General features: G+C 41.8%; 2 long non-coding RNA genes across 2 annotated transcripts; both read left to right on the plus strand.

Moving 5' to 3' along the window:
- The first annotated feature begins 1,149 nt into the window (after window positions 1–1,149).
- Window positions 1,150–14,142, plus strand: LOC123388194. Its single transcript, XR_006602758.1, has 4 exons — window positions 1,150–2,064; window positions 3,330–3,398; window positions 4,497–4,622; window positions 13,965–14,142. It is a non-coding gene; the product is annotated as an uncharacterized LOC123388194 (long non-coding RNA).
- A 309-nt stretch (window positions 14,143–14,451) lies between these two features.
- LOC123388193 lies at window positions 14,452–19,784 on the plus strand. The gene is made up of 3 exons (XR_006602757.1): window positions 14,452–14,595; window positions 18,554–18,633; window positions 18,719–19,784. It is a non-coding gene; the product is annotated as an uncharacterized LOC123388193 (long non-coding RNA).

Consider the following 19,784-nt stretch of genomic DNA (forward strand, 5'->3'; position numbering starts at 1 on the left):
GGCCAATTGAATTACAATTCACCCCATAGTAGCTATTTGAATTAGCCTAGCTCCTTGGTCAGAATTGATGCCCAAAAGGCAGGGCCCACACTCCTTGGTAGGGGGTGCCTAAATATCTCCCATTTAGGGAGACAATATGAGTACTCCACTGATTGGATGACTCCACCTGATCCGACTCATCCCTGCATTCAGGCTCTGTTTTCTCCACCTGACCTGACCCACCCTTGTATTTGGGCTCTATTATCAGTTCCCCTGGCGGGGGGGGGGGGGGTGGTCAGTTTAAGTTTTACTGCATAAACAACAAAATGGCTGTTAAGCCAAGGTGAAGCTGCTATGGCTAAATAGGCCCTTACAAATGGACAAAAAACAAGAAATGCCAAAAATGAACAATACACCTCATAAATTCTGAGAAAGAGGGGCTTAGAGACCTAGAAGGAAAAAGGGGGGGGCATGGGAAAAGGAAGAAAATATTTTTAGTGTTGTTGAGAGGTCCAGGAGGATCAATTTGGTTTAGTATCAAGGAGGTGATGGTCTCAGTGAGAAGAGTTCCAATGGAGAGACTGAGGCCAAGCCAGACTGCAGGGTAACTAAGAGGTAAGTAGCCAGCAGCCATGCCTAATTCCTAAATAATACAAATCTCAACTGCCATTTAATAACAGTTCTGATGGCTTAAAGACTCATCTATTAAAAAGCAATTAGGTCATTAGGAAAAAAATTGTTATGTAGAACAATATGGGCCAAGGATATGAAATTATGTCCATTTAACTGGTGCCGTTTAGGAGAGGGGAGCAGATGCCTCTGAGAGCACAGATTAGATGCATATTTGATTGCCGTCCATTTAGGGGCAAACTGATGTGTTTAAAATCTGTTCATCGGATTAAAGAGTTGTTATGGATATTGTTCCTGAAGGGCAAGGACCAAACTTTATTCATCCCTGTATGCTGTCAAACAAATTCAACTGAGTAAAAGATCAACTTGGCTTTTTAAGGTGAACAGCAGCATCCTGTCTAGCAAACAAAGACCTGCTCCCGAGAGCTGTACAGAAGTAAAGGTTTTTGTAGGAAGGAGGGTGGGAAAAGGAAATCATTACTGAAAGAAGAGATAGGATTGTTTCAGGCCAGGTCACCTTCCCTCAGGGAGAAGGGCAGGGGGGGTTCTTCGAGGATCATCTCATCTGCCAGTCGTGGGGGGCAGGGAGCAGGGGGAGGGGGAGATGGAGATGACGTCACCCGTGCTGAGACGGGAAAGCTCCTGACCGACCGGTTCAGACTATGTTTTGGGGCGAAGTAGAAACTGTACCTAGTAAGAGAGTAGGGCCCGGTTTGGTGACTCGGCCTAGCATGAGGGACTCCATTTTGGGCCGGTGGTTTTCTTTTAAACAACGCCCAGGATCAAACATTAATAATTTCATAACACAACGTGTTATGTACGAAAGAGCTGGAGGAACCTGAGAAGGAGAACCCAGGAAAGGAGAAGGAGAGAACGAAATCCAATATGATGTGATGATGTGGAAGCCAGGGAGGGAGTGAGAGATGCAGGGCACAGGACAAGAATAGGACACTCCCGTCCTGGAACACCTGTGACCTCTTGAGTCGACCCTGGACTTGTCCTTCCATTGGCCTTCTTGTGCTGTAGGAAAAGAAACCCTCAGTTTTCTCCTGGGAAAGTGGACGGGGTTGGATTTTATTACGTCTGAGGTCCGGGTTTCAGCCCTGCAGCCCTGCAGCCCTGCATCCCGGACGCCCCGCGCTCCAGGCGGTCGCCTAGGAGACCAGCAAGGTTTCCGGCCGAGCAGTTATTTCCTCTGAGGCCCCGCCTTTTTTCCCGCGGGCGGGCGCTGATTGGCCCGTATAAAAAAGCGCCGGGCGCGAGCTCACCTGAGCTCGCGGTGCGTTTGCCGGCAATTCGGAGCGTCGCGCCTCAGTTTTCCGCGACCAGTTCCTCGGCCCGCCGCCCGCCACCCTCACCGGCCCGCCGCCCGCCACCCTCACCAGCCCGCCGGCTCGAGCCCGGCGCCCCGCTCGCGCATCCCGGCAGCACGGAGCCCGCTGTCATGAAGCCAGCGTGAGTACCGGACCACGGGGCAGGGGCCGGCGTCTCCTCGGTCTGCACCGAGTCCCCTGCTGTCCGGACTGCGGCCTCCAAAGTGGAAGCTCCCGCGTGGGCCGCTAAGGAGAGCCTGGCTGGCGGGGACCGGTCCGCGGCGCGCCCTCCACGTCCCCACCTCCCCTCACGCTGGAGTCCGGCGTCCCGCTCCGGGCCTCCAAAGAGCAGAAAAGGCCAGCCCACGTCGGGGGAAACCAGGAGCCCAGAGCCTGGTGGGCTGCCGTCAGCTCGGGTCCCACCCACCTGGCTCCGGTGCCGCCCCCAGCCCTTAACGAAGTGGCCTTTTCCCGCCCGACCACCGGCGTTTCCAGGTTGCACTCTGACGCTGGTGGTGCGGACGGGGGCTGTGCCCTGGTGTTGCTGGCGCCGGGCGGCCTCCGTCCCTGGAGGGCCCTGGCCCCCCGCGAGCGCGGCGTGCTCTTCCGAGCTTTAAAAACAACAACAACAACTAAGGAAACGCGCCATGATATTTTGTACTGGAAACTTGTTTGTTTCATTTCGGGCCGTGTTGCGAAAATATTTTAATAATCTAAAGTCCACGCCAATAATTACACTCAATTTTACTGTGAAATGTTTATCTGCACTGTAGATAAATGTGGGGTTTGCCTTGGAGGGAAGCCGCATGCTTTCGTGAAATTGGTGAAGTCAAAATATCTTTTTATTTTGATTCCAAGAGAGCAAGAAATTGCAGGTTGGCGACTAAGTTTTCTTTGGGGACAAAGGATGATAAACTTGGAGAAAACAATTGTTCCTTAAAAGCGTAGATAGATCTTGATGAAAGAATCAAGTGGGATTTTCCCCACCTGCTTTTTTATCATTTGGTGAAGTCAGTCTGCCTGGGCAATGGCTGTTGGAGCGGTGTGTGTGTGTGTTTGTGCGCGTATATAAATGCTTTCAAGATAAGCGTGGTCAATTACCTATAGATTTTTCAAACTTACAGTGCTTCACTTTCTGTATAGTCCTTCCAGAAAAAACGCAAGCTATTTTAAATATAGAACTATTACCTAGTATTGAAACCATTTCCTGAAACCAGTCTTGCTTACTTTTGCTTCGTGTGCCACATATTTTCTTCTAATGCAGCTTATTCTTATGTTACTTGGGGTGTAATGTTTTGGAACTGCTAAGGGAGAACTTTATAAATCCTAGGAAGGTTGTCTCTATATGAATTATAGGTGAGGTTTTTTATGTTGTTTTGAACTGAATGTTTTTTAACCTATGACCAGGTGGACTAAGACACCCAGGAAACTTTAAGGAAGAAAGGATCCCAAACAAGTCTTAGAGATCCAGTTGGGGTAAGGTCTACCTATAAATTTGTGTGTGTGTGTGTGTGTTTTCTTCAGTCCTTTTCTGTCTTCTGTGTATGCTTGGAAGAGATGGAGATGTGGAAGCATAGTCAGAGAACATTTGGTGAAATAGGTAAGGCTGGTTCCAGCTTTAAAATTTTGTTTCTATGTGGGATTCATTAGTCCAGTAAAATGAAGTTTTTGGTTGTCAACTGTATAACTTCTGTAACTAATTATAATTTGAAAACTTAGATAATGAAGAATATTCTTCACCTGTCCTGGAGAATTCTTCCTGCTTTCTCAGAAGGCAGGGAACTTTCTGCTTGGATGAGCATTCTCTCCCATCTTCAGGGCTGTTAAACAGTAAATGATGACTCGCTTCATAAAGACGCTGGTGTAGAACAGTTTGATTCAGTCCAATAACTAATCATAATTGCATGTATTTCACGAGTTTCAGGCTTTTAGAGGCAGATGGCAAATAAGAGAAGGTTGGTTTATTCTGGGATATTTTTCTCTCTCTCCACTGGCACTGGAATGTGTCTCTTGTTCTAAGTTGAGGGAACCAGGTACTTTGCACATACATCTGAACAGTTTTTCCTTAACCCTATCACTAATGAAGAAGCCGTGTTTTGGATGTTGTGGTCATTTATTTGTATATTATTCTTATTTGTATATATGTATATGTTATATTTATTTGTATATTAAGTGTTAAGCGGCCAAATTTTATTTGACATCCAGTTTCAAAGAATTCTAACAGCTTTTCAAATAATTCTCATCGTATGATAATATTAATTTTAGAGATCTTTGTATTAGTTGTTGTATACAGATTTATTCAACTGGTACCAGTATAATAGTGAAGAGAAGCTGTGTGATTTGGTGCTTTTGTTATCCCGTTTATTTTAATTGCATGTGTATTTAAAATCCCTTGATTTTAATCCTGATACATCTGTTTACATCTGACACTTTCTGGTAGCAAGTTTTGGTTTTCATAGCATTAAGTTCATATAAGTCTCTTCTGTTGAGAGACCAAGTGTCAGATGAATGAATGGGAAGCTTAAATGAAAAGTAGTCAACTTTTGTTCTGGAAGCCCCTTCCTGTAATTTCAGGTGTACTGTAGGGCGTGCCTATTGAGCCTTCCTGATCAAGTGTGCTGCGTAAGTGATCATAATACAACTGTTCAGCTTCATACTCCTGAGGGTTACAGACTCAACCAAAATGGAGACTATGAGGAGGTAATTCCCATTGGAACCAAGCCATTTATACTTGAGATGTTCTCTCCTGAAGGGCTTTAACATTTTTTACGTATAACACAATTCACGTTTCCACTTTTTTGAAAAAATTGTTTACTTCCCTATAACCACCAGATATAAAGTGTGGCTAGGCATACGTTTGGTTTTTGAGTTTAGAGGATTGCTTTTTATGAGTTAATTTCTTGTACTAGATTATTTATTTTAGGTTAGGGATCATTTAATGAATGATTGTGCTGTGTAGCTATACACAAAGACACATACACATAGATATAATTTCATGTGCAGATTAGCAGTAGGCATTGTGTATTTGTATGAAGTGTTATTTTTAATAAAATCTTGAGCAAAGTGAGTTCAGTTCAGTTCAACATACGTTACATGAAAGCTGCAGGGCAGGAGATTTTTAAAAATGAGTAAGGCACAATCCTTGCCTTTACAGCTGAGTTAGGGGCACAGAAGGAAGACAGACTGGTGTGCTGAAAGAGATGGACTATGGGAAGGCAGGAGGAAGCAGTGATTCAGGCTTTTGTCTCTACTTTCCAGCGGCCTTTCACTCTTGTGCACCCTGCTCTTGCAGGCTTGTCAGAAGCCTACCAGGGGGCTCTGGACTGCTCATATTAGATGGACATCTCTTGTCCTCATAATCTGTTTCTTAGCAGGACTGTCCTTCCTGAAGCCCTCTTCTGTGTCCTGTCCAAGTCTTCATGTTCTTGGCTCTCACAGGCCCCTCTTTGTGGCCTCCTCTTCCTTTTCCAACCTCTCAGTACTGGGGTCGGCTATACCAGGGCGCTCTTCTCTACACTTTCCCGTGGCTTTAAATGTTGGTTATACAGTGATTCTGGAGGGTCTTTTTAATCTTCTGTCGAACCCTTTACTCAGCTCTAAATTTGAACATCCACTGGATGTCATATATGCATCTCAAATTCTGTGTGTCGAAAAGAACTCTTCTTTCCCCACTCTAAATCATTTCCTCCCTTGTCTTCTCTCAATAAATGGTGGCACCATGTGTGCTCATAATGCCATTCATTCACCAGTACATTCTATCCGTTCTGCTCCAATGTGAAACTGTCCTTTTGTTTCTATCTCTACTGCTCCCACTCATCTTAGCCGTGCTTAGCCAGGACTAGTGATTCTCAAATGATCTGTGGTGAAGGAACAGCTTTTTAAATTTTCAGTGCATCATGACCAATAATTTCGTGCTGTAGCTTTGCCATCTGAATTAGACCACAGAGAAGTGGTTTGATAATCTGTTCAATGAAATGAGCCCAGTGATGTCATACTGGGATGTGGCAGCCATGTCAAATGGCTACAAAAGTTTCTAAACTTACTCCAGATTCTCTAATTCTCTCCTCCTAGACAGGAAACAAAACAGTTCTCAGAGGGGTGCTGGTTTGCTGACCATACTTGAAATCTAACTGGACTGCTTGCTTCTGATCTGAATCTTATTCTCCATTTTCCACAGAGCCACCAGAGAGATCTTTTAAAGTGTAAATCTGATCTGGCCAGTTTCCTGTTTAAAATTTTTCAAGGCATAAAGTCTTTAAACGAGCAAGATCCTGCTTAATTTGTCTCCTGTTTGTCCACAGTCATCTATTGCTAGCCATCCAGTCCTTTGAGTTCCTTGGATAAGCCGGGATCCTGCTTCAGGGCAGTGCTCTTGGTGTAGACTTTTCTTTCTCCTGGCTCTTAGCACAGATGGCTCCTCATCTATGGATTTCAGCTAAAACATCACCTCCTCACAGTGTCAGATCTACCTTATCAGAAGTGGCACCCTTCCCTCCTTCTGTCCTGGTCTGCCCTTTATGTGCTTCCTTGATAGCACTTAGCACACATCAAGAGATTTGTCTCTTTTCCCTGCTATAATGTAAGCTTCAGGGGGATATGCACCTTATCTGTCCTGTTCCCCTTTCAATGAATATGGATGAAGCACGAATGAATAGTCTGGGAAGGCTTCATGGAGGAGTGGGCTTCATAGATGTCAAATAATTGAGAACTGCCTTACTGTGAAGAACTTCATTTCTCTATAAGATTTCTCTGTTAGATTAATCTCCTATGTATAAGTACATCCCCACCAGAAATCTTGGTGGGGATTAGCAGTTCTCACCGCCTTGTCACAGAAGGCAGTGCTGGCCTGGAAATGGTTGGGATACCAGTCAGCACCGGAGGATTGGGTAAGTTCCTCCTCTGGGTCTTGGTTTTCTTATTAGTAAGAAGGGATTTGTTCACAAGAACTTGGAGGTCATCTGACTGATCTATCAGCACTATTTTATGTGTATCCTTTCCGTTCTAAGATTCTTTATTCTTCTTGTGAACTCTATAGCTGTTTTACAGGGTTGGGGTAAAACCTTCCACGAAGTAAGAGTTAGCCTAGCTAAAGTAGGTGTGTGATCTTTTAACAAGTTATAAAATGAGCATAATAATTAATAGTATGTAATTGAAGGTAAGAATGAAATGATTCGCTGCCAGGCTAAGGCTAGCACATGTTGTGTTAGTGTATGTTTGAGTACTAATCTATACATGTCCCCTTTGTGGGGGGACAAAACTGCTAATTTTAAAAACCTAAGGTTCATGATAGTGATATCTGTACAGGTTGAATGTAAGGACAAGGGTATAAAACAGAAAAGAGGGTACTACTTGACAAAGGCTATAATCCACAATAAATTCTAGTGAATGCTCATGTAACAACAATGCTCATGTACTGACATTCGTGAAACAAAAGCTGTGACATTCAGGAAGGTTACAGAAATAATTGCAATGTCTGTAATTCAGAAAAACTAAAAAATAACAAAGACAGAAATAATTGAACTCCAGCCTCTGGACAAAAAGGACAATTTAGTTTACATGAAAATATATTCATATATACCTCAGTCCCCAATCAAATTTTCCAAGTAGGAGTTTGGTAATATTTTTGGTAATAGTGTTATAATAATCATATATTGATAGAGATTTGATAATTGAAGTACTGATTTTTTTTAAGGGTCACCATTAAAATTTATTTCCTAGACAAACTCAGATGAGATTATATTTACAGGTCATTTCTGATTTTAAGACAGTACACCAAATAACTTGATTTTATGCTGCTATGGCATTTTAAAAGAGCAAGTGGTAAATTAGTATATGGAGTAATGTTTGATGATTTTCACAAGTCTGTGACTGAGTCATGATGATTTTGATCTTTGCTGCCCCAAATCAGCCTGGGTCTGTGAAGCATTAGTGGACTTTAAACTTCTACATTTTGTTTATAAGGGGTATAACTTGAATTATGTCATGACTTTAAGGGTTCCAAGTTTAAAGACTTCATTTTTGGGGGGGCGTTGTCTAGATCTTAAATGTTCACTAAGAAACATCTGAATACATTTAAACAGATGTGTTTCTAGCTTAGAGTGAAGTTCCATTCCTATGCTTTTAATTTTTTTCCTTCTTCACAGACTCTGTATTCATTTAAACAAGTATTTGGCATTCATCCCACCCAGAAGGAGCTCTTTGATGTTGTGGCTAATCCCTTGGTAGTGAACCTCATTCATGGCAAAAATGATAGGATTATTGAAGCTTTTGTTACATTTTCTTTTTTGTCCCCCTCTGAAAAAACTTTTTTGGTACTTATATATTTGTTTATGTTTGGCCTTGAATTCAGATTTGTTAGGGTGGTATAAAACCTACTTTTTAAAATATTTTATTTTTATTTAAGTAGGCTCCAGCCTGGGCGTGGAGCCAAATGAGGGGCTTGAGCTCACCATCCTGAGATCAAGACCTGAGCTGAGATAAAAACTCGAAGCATTACCAACTGAGCCACCTAGGCGCCCATACAGCCTTCTTTTTGAGCTGGTTAATTTTAAGTGTTTCTTAATACAGTGAAGAAATATTTAAAGTGGAGGACTTTTTTTTTTTTTAATTTATTTATTTGACAGACAGAGCTCACAAATAGAGAGGCAGGCAGAGAGAGAGAGGAGGAAGCAGGCTCCCCGCCAAGCAGAGAGTCCAATGTGGGACTTGATCCCAGAACTCTGGGATCATGACCTGAGCTGAAGGCAGAGGCTTTAACCCACTGAGCCACCCAGGTGCCCCAAAAGTGGAGGACTTTTAAGATATAACCCAGTGTGACCTTCAACATATAAGTCCATGTGACTTGCTACATTGTAGGTCTCCTTTTCACATATGGTGTGACAGGAAGTGGAAAAACTCACACAATGACTGGTTCTCCAGGAGAAGGAGGTCTGCTTCCTCGTTGTTTGGACATGATCTTTAACAGTATAGGGTCATTTCAAGCAATACAATATGTAAGTGTAATTTTTTTTTTTTTTGGAGTTGTGACTGTATCACTTGAGGGCATAGGGCAAGAGACCTGTGGATACAGTAGTGTTAAAGGAAAACTAATACACTGGTTACATTCTGAAACCTTAAGTAGTAAATGTTTCTTATGTCTTAAGGAAATGTCCTATGTCATAAATATTCTTACGTCTTAAATATGTCTTAAAAATAATAAAAAGGTTTCTTATGTCTTAAATATGTTTTAAAAAAACTAAGCTAAACTCTTAAAAAAATCATGGTCTGATTTTTACCCCCACTTCAGGTTTTTAAATCTAATGACAGGAATAGCATGGATAACCAGTGTGAAGTTGATGCCTTGTTAGAACGGCAGAAAAGAGAAGCCATGCCCAATCCAAAGACTCCCTCTAGCAAGTAATTACATTCAGTGTGACACTGGCCTAAGGGGAACTCTGTCTGATGGCTTTCTCAGGCATAGGGGATGACGAACATGAAGGGGAGCTGGTCTGACAGTTGACTGTAGTGAGATCAAAGTTGAGGAATGTTCTTCATTAAGTTTATTTGCTTAGTTCTGTTAGGTTTTGAGCACACAGTCCTTGAAATACTATTTAGAGAAGGTGCCACTTTGGGTGGAAGAGGGTAGAAAAGCTGTGTGTCTGGGAGGAGATGGCAGGTTCTGTTGGCTCACTACAAGTATGAATAGACTGCTTGCAGTGACAGGTCATTTAACTTAAATCTTTTAGTTTCCCCTTGGGATCGTTTACTTTTGATGCTGACTCCGTAAGAACAGACTTTTTGGCTTTTTCCTTTTTTCAGACGACAAGTAGAACCAGAGTTTGCAGATATGATAAATGTATAAGAATTCTGCAAAGCAGAAGAGGTTGATGAAGATAGTGTCTATGGTATATTTGTCTCTTGTATCGAAATATATAGTAATTACATTTATGATCTATTGGGAGAGGTGCCGTTTGATCCCATAAAGCCTAAGTAAGTAGCAAAGAGAGTCCCTTGTCAGCTGCTTAACCTTGGGGAAGTCACTTTACCTCAGTGAGCCTTAGTTTTCTCAGTGATAAAAGGTGATAATGCCTTTGTTTTCCCAATGAAATATGATGTGCATATATTTCATACACATAATATGCATAATATATCATGCAGTTGGTGTTCAATGCATAGTTTTATTCTTAATCAGATATGCAGCTATATTAGGGAACCAGTGGGTTAAGGCATCTAAGGAGAAGAGAGACCTGAATCCTCATCTTAGACATACTTTTGAGAACTCTTGGCCTTGGGGCTGTATTTTGAGAAACACTGTAATTGTGCAAGGAAGTGTCCTATGCATGTGAGTTCCCTGGAGTTATTTTTCAAGAACCTAACGCTTCATGTTGGGAGTTTGTAGCCATGTTAACCATCTACAGTTGGTGATCGCTATAGAGCGGAGCCCAAAGCTGTTGTCTGTACAACCGATACAGATCTGTCATCACTGATTAATGTGAAGTGACATCTGTAACATCATTCCACCAGAGTTAAAAGACAACTCCTTAGATTTCCTTGGGTCTTCCAGCTCAGACTGAAGAGGAATGAACAGCCTGGCCTCACAATCCATGTTTGTGCCAGAGCGGACTCTGGGAGTCTCATGTCCTATTAGTATCTTGTTCTTAAGGTGATGGTTTTTTTTGTTTTTTGTTTTTTTCTTTTTTTAGACAGACAGAGATCACAAGTGGGCAGACAGGCAGGCAGAGAGAGGGGGGAAGCAGGCTCCCCACTGAGCAGAGAGCCTGAGGTGGGGCTTGATCCCAGGACCCCGAGACCATGACCAGAGCTGAAGGCAGAGGCTCAACCCACTGAGCCACCCAGGCACCGCGATGGTTTTGTTCTTAAGCTAAATGCTTATCTTCAATGCTGTCTTTGTTAGGGCCTCTCAGAACATAAATAATATGAAGACTAACTGAACATTATTGGAGAAACAGCTGGATACTTAGAAAACCATTAGACTGAGAACAGGTTTAATAAATTAAGCAATTTATAGATTACTTCCTTTCCCATTTGTTGTGTGTACCCATTTTCCTCAACTTTTTTTTTTTTAAGATTTTATTTATTTATTTGACAGATCACAAGTAGGCAGAGAGGCAGGCGGTGGGGGGCCAGGATGGGGGGGGAGGGGAGCAGGCTGCCTGCTGAGCAGAGAGCCCCATGCAGGGCCAAATCCCAGGACCCTGGGATCATGACCTGGGTCGAAGGCAGAGTCTTTAACCCACTGAGCCACCCAGGCGCCCCTTTCCTCAACTTTTGTGATGATTCAGTGCTACCAATCCATTTCACTTTTTTACACACATGCCACATTTCTGTTTGGTTTGTTCTAAAAGAGATTATTTTCAAAGAAGCCTCTCTTGGTTTTAGTTTTAGAAAAAAGGAAGACCGATAAATGTGCCTTGCTTGCCTTGTAACCTTTCTGGTAACTCTTGAATGAACTCACAGGGTGCATATTTGGCATCGAATTAAGAATTAATTGCTTAGGGTGGTTTTTAACCTTTTTTTTTTTTAAAGTCTTTTTAAATACGATGAAGAAATACTACAAGTAGAGGGTTTTTAAGCACCGACTCATTGTGACTATCACTACTGTGGACTGAGCCCGGCTGCTGTAATAACTTTCACCTTATTCCTTTAGTAAGTGGAACAGTTGCAGCATGCCCATGAGAAACACAGATTTTGTGTATGTGATGACATTGACTCTTTTCTTAAGGAGAAAGGGTGCAGTTATGCCAGTGGTTGGCATCTGTGGCATGTTTGAATGTAGGTGGTTTTTCGTTGGTACTGCGCTGGCTGCTACCTCTGAGCCCCTCCCTGCTGCTTGGGGAATCTGCCCTGTACTGAATGATGGTGGCTGACACACATTTCCACCCCCACTGCTCACAAGACTAAGGCCGAACAGGCGGCACCCTTTCCATCCTTATCCTACTATGCAGTTCAAAACTTGATCAGCCACTTTGAAAAGATTGTCACTCCTGGTGTATACCAAACTCTTTCTGAATTTGTCTTTTGCTGACTCTGATGTGAGAACCAGCTCTGTTCAATTTTTAAAATTAGGGAAATGCTAGATTTTGTGGCTTAACCTGTGCATGTGGTGTTGCTATATGTAATACTGTTTTGTTCTCTACTTGTTTAGTGTTTTGTGTGCTTTATTAGAACACAGTAGAGCAAAGCTTCTAGAACAACCTAGGTTCCTGTGACCCTGTTACAGTAACTAATCCTGACTGTATACCCTTATACTTACCTAAGTTTCCTGGTTTTTTGGAGCTCTTGCCTAGGCCTATTCCCATTGTAAGAATCCATGTCAGGTGGCCTGCCAGTTTAGTCCTAGTCTTAAGTTGAGATATTAGGATCTCATTATTTAGGAGACTGATGTCTTTCTTTCTCACAGACCACCACAATCTAAATTGCTTCGTGAAGATAAGAACCATAACATGTATGTTGCAGGAAGTACAGAAGTACAAGTGAAATCTATTGAAGAGGCTTTCGAAGTTTTCTGGAGAGGTTAGAAACCAAGTTAAAGTTAGGAAAATCTGAAACAATAAATAAAATCCTGACAGTTGCTACTGTAATTTGATGGCAGTACTATTTAGTAGAAAGCATGTATCCTGTAATGACTGAGTTCAGGTTTGATCAATGATGTCTCTGTCATCACAGGCCAGAAAAAGCGATGTATTGCTAACACACATTTGAATCGTGAGTCCAGACATTCTCGTAGCGTATTCAACATTAAATTAGTTTAGACTCCCCTGGATGCAGATGGAGACAGTGTCTTACAGGTAAACTTGCACTGTGTGGAGTTTTTCTTGTTTTAACTGAACTGTTAGTTTTTGGAACTTGAAATAAATCAGGGAAGTTTGACTGCAGTGAAGACTATTCTAGAATTATTAAGTGTGGGTGATGACTTTTTAAAATTGTTCCATTAAAGAGTATAGTTTTGGGAAGCTGGCTATTGAATCTAAGAACCTAGAATTGTGCTGTGAAAAAGGTTTACAAATCTTTATAAATCTCTTTAATAGAGGAGATAAAATGAGTATGGGTCATTATTTTATCTCTGAAGACTCATTTTGTATGTGGGAATTCAGTTAATGGTTTTAAAATGTCAGCGGTTAACTTTCCAGGGTAGATACAGTTTAGGAGATGACAATTCTAAATTGTTCTTCTTTCGGCTGATAGGCCAGTAGGCCTTCCATCTGCAGATCATCTTTTACTGCTGGGCCTGTCATACTACAAGGCTTACATCAATTAGTAAAAGCATTTGCGCCTGAATAGGAATCATTTAATAACTTGTTATTAAAGTGTAATTCCATTTGAACCTCATCATGAAGGTTTCCACATGGCATGATGAGATGGTACGGCAGCATACTGGAAACCACCAGAATTCGAATTCTGAGTCCTATTAATTTGTTAGCTGTCTGACTGTTAAAATCCTCTGTGAGGATTAAAGCAGGCAATGCACGTAGAATTCTTAGGCCAGTGCCTGACTTTATATATAGAGTAGGTACACATACTAGCTAGAAAACGCTTTTAAGTCAAGCCTTCATATATACTTCCTGTCCTTTGAACACATCTAATATTACAAATCAGTTATGTGCCTCTTCATTTTTTATACAATTAGAGTATTATGAAATTTTTCACAATTATAAAATTGTTAAGTATCGGTTATAGAAGAATTTAGGATAGGCCTGTTGTAGAGTCACTACTTAGCAGACACAGATTGAGATCCTGCAGTGAGGTGCTGTGCAGGGTGCTAGAGATGAGACCATTGATTGAGAGGCAGTCCTTGCTTTCACGGGGCTTAGAGTATAATGTGGAAGACCAGACAACAGGCAAGTCATCGAGACTATCATGAGTATACTGAGCTTATGCTTTTAGCAGACTCTTCCACCAAAACCTGTATCCTTTGGCCCTACAGTTTTGTACTGTGCAAATGTGATATTTATAAGACTTAATAATTTGTTGATTGGAATATATTTGAAAAACACTGTAAACCAGTTATACCTAATGTTATTGTATTTACGATCTTCTCTTCAGGAAAAGGAACAAATCACTATAAGTCAGTTGTCCCTGGTATATCTTGCTGGAAGTGAATGAACTAGAGAAAAGCAGAAGGGAACAGATTACATGAAGCTGGTGAGCACAGCATAGTACTGGTTTATTGCTACAACTTCCAAAAACTTGCAATGCAAAAACTTGCAATGCCAGTCTGTCACCTGCTTATTGATAGGTGGTTTAAGCATAAATGTCTTCAGTTTTGATAATCTGAGGTTAAGTTTAGTGGTCATTGCTGTTCCTTTAGTAATGTTGGTTTGGTATCAGTATATTATATATATGGTATATATAATATGTATATATTATGTATACTATAATATACATAATATATGTAACATATATGTGTGTATTCTATGTTATAGTATACTGACTTTTTTTTTTTTTTACAAATTTTTTTTTTTTAAGATTTTATTTATTTATTTGACAGAGAAATCACAAGTAGACGGAGAGGCAGGCAGAGAGAGAGGAAGGGAAGCAGGCTCCCTGCTGAGCAGAGAGCCCGATGTGGGACTCGATCCCAGGACCCTGAGATCATGACCAGAGCTGAAGGCAGCACCCTAACCCACTGAGCCACCCAGGCGCCCCTAGTACACTGACTTCTTGAAGAATGAGGGTAAGTGATTAAAATAAATATAAAGCAAATTATATTCATATTGTATCTATTGCCAGTAAAGCACCACATCCTTAAACTTAAGTGATTTAACAGGTATTCCAACATGCATACTGGTGAAAATTGGCTTCTGGAAATGGGAAAACTTTGAATACAAAAGCAAATTGGAAGGAAATCTATGTTTTGTTTTGTTTTTTTAGTCTTTCATTAGTGTAGCTGTTTATGTTATGGTTTACCCCATAGCATGTACGGAATACGTACTGTGTGCCAGTATTTGAACATTCATTTAGTCTGGGGGTGCATGTGAGGGAAAGTTTAGTGGGGAAGTTCATGTAGTTGACACTTAAATTGAGTGAGCTATATGCAAGACAGGGTTAGAGTTATACTTGACAGAGGAGGCAGCCACTTGTAAACTGAGAGAATATGGCAGGGTCAAGGTCACTGAAGTGGGAGGGTATGGATTATTGACCCATGACAACTGAGGCAGCAAGGCCATGAGGACTCATCTATCATGTTAAAAAGTCTAAATTTTGTCCTAAAGGAATAATGGTGATTGCCAGTTATTAAAGGACTAATGTGTATCACAGTATTTACTATGCATGGGCTTGATTTCTTGATTCTGACCTTTCAGGATTATGATACCCATTTTCAGATGAGGAAATGGGTTGGGAGAGTTTACGTCAACTTCCAAAACCCGAGCCTGATTTTTAACCCTGACTGGCTGGATTTTCAACGCTTGTGTCTTTCTGCTGTTATGCAGCCTCCCCTGAAAGGAAATGAAGAATTAGTCTTTCAGAAAGGTTGTTTTCCCATATAGAGAATTAATGTACTGAGGCAGGCCTAGGGATAGGAAAAGCAGCTGGGAGCCTTTTGGAGTAATTCAGAGGAGCAATCATGTGCCCTGGACGCAAGGGTGGGAGAAAAGGGAGAGCTGGTTAGGAAGTCGACCTGCATGTGGAGAGGAAGCAAGAGAGGAGGGCAGGTCCAAGATTGTGGCTGAGGAGAAAGCAGTCTGAGGTGCAGATGTGGGTTGTTGAAGAGTCTGTTGGATGTGTTCAGCTTAGCCCAGGGGAACTGCCTAGTCACTGGATGTACACACATTTGGAAGGAGAGCGATTTGATGGGAGGCATATAAATTTAGGTTTTGCCAATATTATAGAAGCAACAGGGGAGATGAGATTATTCATGGAGGACACATGGGAACAGGCTGAGGGCAGAGCCTTGAGGAACAGATGCTTGAGGTAATTGACTGAAAGAGCCTAGGAAGGAGAAAGAAGGTGGTAGCCACGTGAGAGGACAAAAAAAACCTCCTCCACATTGTATGTGTATTTAAGATAGAGAATCTGGGATCTAGATCGCAAGAGGAAGGATTCACCTTGATGGGGAGCGGGTTTATCTCAGTGGAAGAAAGTAGAAACTTGAGGGTTCTGATGCTTTGGGAGAAAACCAGAAAGGACTAGCAGTGTTGATATGGATGGGCAACAGCTGAGATAAAAACGAGGGCATGAGCAGGGGAAGAGGAGACTGTGGCTGGGGCACAGGATTCTAGAGGAAGTGCAGTTCTGAGTGATAAAGGTTCAGGGTGTGGGCATAGCTGTGCAGCTCGCATGGTGAAGACAGACTGACTGGAGTTGAGGGAGTGGGAGTCCTGGCAGCACATTAGAGCAGTCCTCACAGACACCAGAATGACCCAGGAGCAGGCATGCTGGGGAACATGGAAGGGCAGCAGCTAAGGATTAGGAGAATGTTGCTGGCCTCTCTGCTCACCATCCTTATAAATGTCAGGCTTCAGAAAACAAGCAACTTTTACTTGTGCTGCAGGGGGAAGCACTATCCTTCTGACAGGATAATCCTGTGAATACTTTTGGGGGGGCACCCAGGTGGTTCAGTCAGTCAGCCATCAGACTTTTTTCTTTTAAGATTGATTTGTTTTACACCTCGGCTGCAGAATATCCCTGAGTGAATGACATAAAATATGTAGAATTACAAAGGAAGCCGATTAGATGGAAATGTGTTTTTAGAAGTTATTATTAGAGGGAGAGGCAGAAGCAGACTTCCATTGAGCAGGGAGCCTGATGCAAGGCTTGATACCAGGACCCAGAGATCATAACCTGAGCTGAAGGCAGATGCTTAACTGATTGAGCCACCCAGATGCAACCCTTCCCTTTTTAAAGTAAGCTTCACGCCCAGCATGGAGCCCAAGGCAGGGCTTGAACTCACAACCCTGAAATAAGACCTGAGCTGCTATCAAGAGGTGGATGCCTGGGGCGCCTAGGTGGCTCAGTTGGTTGAGTGTCTGACTCTTGGTTTCAGCTCAGGTCATGATCTCTCCTGGTCCTGAGATCAAGCCTCACGTCAGGTTCCACCCTCAGCAGGGAGTCTGCTTGAGATTCTCTCCCTCTGCCCCTCACCCCACCTGGACTCTAAGACAAATCAATCTTAAAAGAAAAAAGTCTGATGGCTGACTGACTGAACCACCTGGGTGCCCCCCCAAAAGTATTCTTAAGGCACTTGTCATTGTAATCATTTACATGCTTCTTTATTAATGCCTTAATTAAAGATGTATCAGTAGGTCTTATAACTATGTAATTTCAAAGTAGTGATGAACATAACTATCTGTAGCACTGTAAGGTGCTGTAAAATTACCTATGATTCAGGGACACCTGGGTGGCTCAGTTGGTTGAGCAGCTGCCTTCAGCTCAGGTCATGATCCCAGCATCCTGGGATCGAGTCCCACATCGGGCTCCTTGCTCAGCAGGGAGCCTGCTTCTCCCTCTGCCTCTGCCTGCCATTCTGTCTGCCTGTGTTCACTCTCTCCCCCCCCCTCTCTCTGATAAATAAATAAAATCTTAAAAAAAAAATTACCTATGATTTGTACTGACAAAAATCACAGATACCACTAATATTATATTTTGGCCTACATTCATAATTGAAAGGAAATGCTATTTCAGAAGTCTGGAAAAAATAAAAGGTATAATTTATTTCCCATCCAGTGTACAGACTTCCTGAAATGTACCCATGGACAATATGGACCCCAGGTTAAGAAATCATGGTAATTAGAGATGGGTAGAGCTCTCTGAGAGGTGTGAAGACATAGGGAAGTCCGGTAACAGGAATTTGGGCTCCAGAGAGCACAGTGGAAGTAGGAAGGACTCTGGGAGTTGGGGTCAAGGAAGAAGAGTCCTGAATCATGGGACATTATGGAGACACAGATGAGCTCTGTGTTTTGAGAAGTGACCAAGGATGAGAGCACAGTTGGAGTTAGCTAATGTTTTTGGGGGTCTCTGCAAGTGAGCTCTCCTGCATCACTGGAGGCTTGGCTCAGAAATCCAAATGAGTGGTTAGAACTAACAGCTGCATTGCCTTAGTAATCCTTGTTTGGGGCCACCTGGCTGACTCAATAGAGCAACCCTGAGACTCTTGACCTCAGGGTTGTGCGTTCAAGCCCCACAATGGGTGTAGAGATTAAAACCCAAAAACAAAAACTGAATTTCTTGTTTGGATGTGGAGGGGACAGAGTTAGTTGGAGACAGGAGCCCCTCTGGGTGCAGGCAGGGGTGAGGTGGGATTTCAGTGCTGATGAAGCCTGAGGCTTTTGAGATAATATTTTAATATGAGGATATTAAACATCTGCATTTAATATTACTTTTTCATAGAGTTCAAGATTTGTTAGAAACTTGATGGGCCATGAAATATATAATGGTGCATTCCACAGATAGTCCTTTTGATAGAATCCTTGAAGGATGGTATTAACCCCCTCCTGAAACACTGCTATTAAAATACTCCTGAAGTACAGCCAGGCCAGGCCATGTGGGGACAGCTCCTTAGACTGGGCCACCAAAACCCATTAGTTGTAATTTCCATATAGTATTTCAATGAAGTGGGGATTTTACAGGCAGACAGACCACATTGTAGCTACTGTATTGTTTTCAGATGTCTTCTGTCTATATTTTCCTGTCAGGTAACATTAATCAGTCATTAATGATGCAAAGAACATGTATGGAAGTCCTGAGAGAGAACCAAATATATGGAACTAACAAAGTAAGCGACAGCCGGTCATCATTTGCAGAGCTTTGTTTGTGTGCATTCTTGTGCCTTATATATTTGGGTTTTAATGTATTTACAGATGGTTCCATACCGAGATTCAAAGTTAACCCATCTGTTCAAGAACTACTTTGATGGGGAAGGTAAAGTAAGCATGATCGTGTGTGTGAATCCAAAGGCTGAAGATTATGAAGAGTGCTTGATAATTCTGATGTATTTATCTTATAAAGTCTCAGCGTTTCTATGGTGAAAACAACTATTTGGATGTGAAGAATGACATTTTAAATATTTTTAAAACTGATACAGAACCATTAGTTACAGAAGTGAACTAATGACCAATTTATTGTTTCATTGAGTAATTTCTGAAAGACTTGAATATGCTGATTTATAAAACCAAAAACTCCCTCTGATATGTTTTGTGTCTAGCAAGCCACAGGATTTGCAGAAGTGACCCAAGAAGTTGAAGTGGCAAGACCAGTGGACAAGGCAATATGTGGTTTGACGCCTGGAAGGAGACACCAAAACCAGGCTTGGGGAGGACCAGTTGGAGATGGTAAAATTTGTGCCACAACATGTGCATGCTGATGTCTGTCAGTCTCTCTCCTTAAGATTGATTTCACAGTAGAGAACTACTTCCCTTCCTCTCAAGAACCAAGTGCAAAGAAAAGGAAAAAAACAAAAAAACAAAAACCAAAGTATAAATGAGTCTTTTTTTGTTACATACTATAACTTATTTTCCCCACTTTTTTTTTAAACTCATTTTTAAGGAGGTATGATTGGGACAACTCAAGAAAGCACATGGCTCACTGAACTGGGGGGTTCTAATCACAAGTGTATCAACTTGTTTAAGTAAGCTTTCTCTCCTGTGTAACTTCTTATAATTTTTTATAATTCAACGCAGAACCACTTGTTACAGAAGTGGTTTTACAGAGTTTTCCACTTCTGCTGTCCTGTGAACTTTTAGATATCAACGATGAGCAGACTCTTCCCAGACCGATTGAGGCATTAGAGAAATGACATCACTTATGGCAGATGATGATCAATGAATTTCACAAACAATTTAAGGGCCAAAAGCGGTCTGCAATCATTTCAACTACAGAAATTTTAACAAATTTGAGTTCTTGGGTGAGATCTTTTTTTTTTTTTAA

Source organism: Mustela putorius, unplaced genomic scaffold (genome assembly GCF_011764305.1).
Source record: "Mustela putorius furo isolate JIRA1106 unplaced genomic scaffold, ASM1176430v1.1 tig00003896_pilon_pilon_pilon, whole genome shotgun sequence".
In the NCBI taxonomy this organism is placed as follows: Eukaryota; Metazoa; Chordata; class Mammalia; order Carnivora; family Mustelidae; genus Mustela; species Mustela putorius.